Raw genomic sequence first — 5,702 nt, forward strand, 5'->3', positions numbered from 1 at the left:
TATTCAAAATACAATGGCACACAGTAAACATTCCCATTTCAAAAGAGAGGAATAGGAGCACTGGAAGAAAGGATGGGACCAAAGCAAGAATGAAACCCACCTGGACAAACAAGTCCTACCATATCACATCTAGCATCTGGGGCAAATGGTAGAGAGATGTGTTCTCTTAAGGACTTGTGCAGCACCCCCTCTTTGGCCTTGCCAGTTTCAGTGCTGATGACCTATTGCTTAGACTGACTTTCTCCAGAGACAACAGCTTTCCTTGGCAGATGGTCCAGGTTACCAGTATCTCTTAAGTCCTGTGGTCTCCATTCCAGCTTCAGCTTCACCCTCACAGCTTCACACTTCACCCTCTTGGGGACAGCCTGCAGGAATTATGACTCTGTTACACTTTTTCTGACCTCCATCGCTTTCCTCTGAAAACTTGGTAGAAACCTTCATGTACCCCTAACTCCTCATCCTGCAGAACCAGTAGCACATGGATGATTCCTAGGTCCAATACCAGTTCAACAGTAACTGGGACCCGTGGGACCATGCTTTCTGTGACTTATTTGAGTAGGTGGTAGACTATGATGAAAAGCCTTCCTAGCCCCTCCTTTGCAAACAGCATCCCCCAAGGATCTCTTCCTAAAGGGTTTTCCCTTTGATTTCCTGAGCCTACAATGGTTGTGATATTGCAAATTCCTGAGATGCTCTCAAGGCAATTTTCTATTATTTCTGAGCAAAGCACTTAATTTCTGTTTAGCAGCAGTAATATCTTTATTGACTACATCTTCCATGGCCCTAGACTTACACACAATTTTCCTGGCCAGGTGGCAAGTTTTAAAATCCTTCACCTCTGCTTTCTGCCACTGATTCACAGAATAAACTTGGATAAAAATTGCCAGCACAATCCTTGCCACTTCCTGAATGCTGTGCTGCCTTGAAATTTCTTCCACCAGATTAATTAGTTTATCACTTGTGAATTTAATCTAATACAATGTCTGAGAACATGAACAAAATGTAGACAAGTTTTTTGTCAGGACATAATATGCATGGCCTCTAGTTGACTTCCCAAAGAGTCCTCATTCCCTTCTGAAACAACCTGAGCACAGTTTTCACTATTCCCATTCCTATCCGCATTATGGTCCTCCACTAACAACATTCTAAAGCTTCTCTAGCCTGCATGTATGTGCAAACTTTTCTAGACTCCTCCTAAAAATCAACTTCAAAAGCTTCTGAATGACATAGTTAGGTTAGTCACAGTCACAACCCCATGTCTTGGTTAGATTTTTATTTCTGTGGTCAAAACACCTTTTAAGAACAACTTAGAAAAAGTTTATTTGGGCTCAGGCTTTCAGAGGTTGAGTCTATGGTCAGCTGACTCCATACTCTGGCCCATGGTGAGGCAGAACATCATGGCATAAAGACTTGGTGGAAGGGTAATGCTCTTCATGTGGCACTCAGGAAGCAGAGAGAGTGTGGTGAGGTGCCACAGGGAAGAGGAACCCTTCCAGGGCATTCTCCCAGTGACCCACTTTCTCCTCTAGCCATGCCTCATCTGCCAACAATTACCGCCCATTAAATCCATTAAAACTAGAGTGGATTGATTAGGTTACAACTCTCACAATCTTATTGTAACTGTGAACATTTCTGAATTAACCCAGGAACTTTAAGACAACCTCTCATATCCAGACTATATAATATGATGGATTTAATTATGTATTTTAAACCCTGTATTCCATTCATTCTGGGATGAATTCTTCTTGGTCATGAAGTATTCAATTTGTAAAAGTTTTGTTAAAAATCTAGATGTGTACGCTCATGAAGGACATTTGTCTATATTGTTATTTTGTTGTAATCTTATGTTTCTTGCTATTATATTTTTCCCATGTGTTCTAGATCCTCTGCCATATAATTTAGTTGTATTAACTACAGTCAAGAATTGTGCCTTAGAATAACCATAAGATGAACCAGATGGGAAAATGTTGATGGGATACACAAGGATCTATCATAAATAACCACAAAAGAAGGAATTTAGGTTGTGATATAGCTGATATATCTACACAATGTACACACCCAGTCACACCTATATCAATAAAAAATTATCCATAGGAAAATAAAATCTGAATTTAACTTATTGAGATTTCTTTTTATAACCAACTGAGCAGTGATTTCATTTATAAGTATTGGGAACAGATTTCTTGAAATTTTAAGTACTTATTCACTTTTCTTAGAAATAAGGTTGCTTGCCTTCACTTCTGTGAGGTCTGTGTAAGGTCTTACATAACCAGTGATAAATATTCATTGGTATGATTTCTACAATATGATGAGAAAAGACTAGTGATTTTCTAGCCAACCTAGGTTCCAAAAACAACCCTTAGAAAACTAGACCATATGTGGAAAAGGCTGCTAGCTGGCTTTTATGTTTAGCAATAAAGCAATTAACTACTTCGCTTCCTAAACTTTGATGATGCTTCCCAAAGAGTCACAAAAACAAACATCTGAAGGATCTAATTTAAAAATTTCATGAAAGATAAATCAAACAATTCCATATTTACATCTTTCAAGTGCCTGGTGGTTGACATCAATGACAAAAGGCTTGAAATTATAAGAAAAAAAATCAATGAAATTAAAAATAAATACAGAAAAAGATGTAGGATCTATGGATAATATGTAAATGAAGGATACAGCTCAGTGGGAAGCGGGAAGCGCTTCCTAAATTACTGATTCCTGAAAAGTAATCCCCACTTATCTAAACTTTAGAAACTTCATTAGGTTAATTTTTACTATAAAAATTAATTCAGATTTTTTTTCCTTCGTATATCAAAATGATACACAATTTGATTTTAAAAATCAAAGTTATTAATTTATTCTGCTCTAACAGAATGCAAATTTTCTTTAAGTTCAAGTATTGGTAAATACTTGAGCTTCGAGAATTTGGACAACAATTTGTTTCACTTTTGCCTTTTGCCACAACAAAATGGTAGCCCTTTATTGATAGTATCCATATGCTTTACCTATAGAAAAAAATGGGAAAGAGCTTTCCAGAGTTTTTAAATTCCAGCTGGCATGTGCAGTAATTTTAATTTTAATGGATGTAGGAAAGAGAAGGAATGGATTTGTGTATATAGGGAAGTTGTAGTCAGCTGCTGTTTTGATCTAACTGGACATTTGTGCTGTGCGGCTGTCATCAGTCCCACGTTGGTGTGCCCTGAGGTACCCACATCCCCACCTCATCTCAGCCATGTGGCCCATGTCACTTCTGCTGTAATATCTACTGGGTCACCCTTAGCAAGAGATATGTATTCATGTCCACAGCTCTCTGTGGCTGCAGGAAGCTCAGCTCATTCTAAACACACACTCACACACACACACACACACACACACACACACACACAAACAACGATATCACAACAAAAACCCGCAATCATCCCCAAAGGCCAAATATTCAAAATTTAGTATGTAATTTGGGCAAATTCTAAAAATCATTATTACTCAATTTGGGTACATGAAAAGAAGTATTTCAGAGTGCTGTTTGTACATCTCTTGGAATTTTCATCAACTGCTTAAAATTAGGTATACACTGACCAATTAACACACTGTAATGTTGTTTGTGTTCAAAAATTTAGGGGTATGAATGATTGTCACACACAATAACAAAAACATTTTAAATGAATTAATTTTAAAATGACCTGAGATGCAGAAAAGTTTCAAAGACAGTGCAGAGAGTTCCTGTTTACTCCTCATCCAGTTTTTCCTCCTACATGTGAAAGGCCCTGCTTTGATTACCAGCACCAAAATAAATAAATAAATTAATTAATTAATTATGTCCCCTGATATTAATATATTATATAACCATAAAAATATGTTTTTAAAGAGACTGAATCTGAGTATTCAAATTAAATTTGACAGTTTTGTTGTAAAAAATGGTTTAAAGACAGAAAAATTTGTATTATACAACTTTTTATAGTATATAAACCCATTTCTACAAAACATTTTATGATATGTATAATACACAACATAATAATTTATAATATACACAATAGAATATTACTCTATCCATCCCCTCCTCTGGGGCTGGGGCAGCTGCCTTTATCTCCTCTTTCTGCTCCACCTGGGACTTCTGCTTCTCTTCCCATGAGCCCTCTCTTTTTATGAGGGTGTCCTTTTTAGGCTGGCTCTCTGCAAACTTCTTAGCATCAAACTAAGGCATCTTCTCACACAGTTTCACCTCCCCCAAGATGGCCCAGAAATGGGGCTTATTAATGCAGGTAAGGAACCAGCAGTTGGTAATGGGAAAGGCCTGGCAGAAAGAAGGCCTTTCTTTCTTAGAAGACCTGTTTATAGAGCCACAACAGGGTGCACACAACTGTGATGTCAGCCAGTGTCATTCTTTCATCCACCAGAAAAGTTCTTGTCTTCAGCTGAGCATCCAGAAGCCCCAGAATTTGCCTTACCTCCTCCATTGCATTTTCAGTGGCCTGTTCGTTGTGGTGTATGATGCCCCAGGTAGGGGACACCCAGATAAAGGCTGGGGGCACTATGTCAGTATCAGCAAAGCTCACTTTCACTATCATCCACTGCACCACCTGGGCTGCTGCCTCTGGAGCACTTTCCCACAGCTCCTTATTGCACACATAGTGGACAATAGCGTTGCTCTCCAACACAGAGAACCCATCATCACCCTTGAATGCTGGAGCCTTGCCAGCAGAAAATTTATGGAGAAACTCAGGGATGTGGTTGGTTTGGCCAAAATGGAAATGCAGTAGTGTGGAGAGCACTTGGACATGAACCCCAGTGTACTGAGCAGAGATGAGGTCCTTGAAGGCCCTCCTGTTTTCAGCCACCATGGTGATTCTGCAGAGAAAGGGGCTGTGAATGACATATTAAAGTGAATATCTTCATTGGTGATTTCATGATTCCCTGTATGTTGTCTTTTTTCCTGAAGAGTTCAAGCTTTACCTTCAGGTTCCTTATGACACACTTTGACATACAATGGGAAAACTACTGGCATCAAAGAATGGAAATGTTATCTCCACTTAGCCTTACTTTAGTATATACATGTTGGTTTTCACAGATACTGTATTTTTTGTTTTAAAACTACTGCCTTCCCCGTGTTACTTTTTAGTAGAAACATGACTGTTATGGTTTACATATGAGATGTCCCCCAAGAGCTCATTTTTGAGACAATGCAACAAAGTTTAGAGGTAGAATAATTGTGGGATGAAAGCCTTAACCTAGTCAGTAGATTAACCTAGTCAGAGTCTTAACCACTAATGGGGGGTTAACTGGGTGTTAACTATAGGCAGGTTAGGGTGTGGCTAGAGGAGATAGATCACTGGGGGTGTGCCTTTGGGGTTTATATTTTGTCCCTGGTGAGCAGAGCTCTTTCTCTACTTCCTAACTGCTATGCCCTGAGCTGCTTTCCTTCTCTAACCCTTCTGCCATGTTGTTCTGCCTCACCTTGGGCCCTGAGCTATGGAGCTGGCTATCTTTGGACTGAGACCTCCAAAATCATGAGCCAAAATAATCTTTTACTCCTCTATATTATTCTTGTCAGGGCTTTTGGTCACAATAATAAAAAAAAATCTGATTAAACAGTGGCTGAGAAATCTGAGAGTATTAACACAGGGTCAAGCCTTTCAGGCTGTCTTCGTATTCAGTTGAATTTCTAGCCCTGTCTTTCCACTCACTGAATCTCTTTCCTCAATTTTCTCTGA

General features: G+C 38.9%; 1 pseudogene; it reads right to left on the reverse strand.

The window, feature by feature from the left end:
- Nucleotides 1-221: 221 nt before the first annotated feature.
- Nucleotides 222-4,832, reverse strand: LOC114087298 (elongation factor 1-gamma-like; annotated as a pseudogene).
- Between the last annotated feature and the right edge of the window lie 870 nt (nucleotides 4,833-5,702).

This window comes from Marmota flaviventris, chromosome 4 (assembly GCF_047511675.1).
Source record: "Marmota flaviventris isolate mMarFla1 chromosome 4, mMarFla1.hap1, whole genome shotgun sequence".
Taxonomy (NCBI): Eukaryota; Metazoa; Chordata; class Mammalia; order Rodentia; family Sciuridae; genus Marmota; species Marmota flaviventris.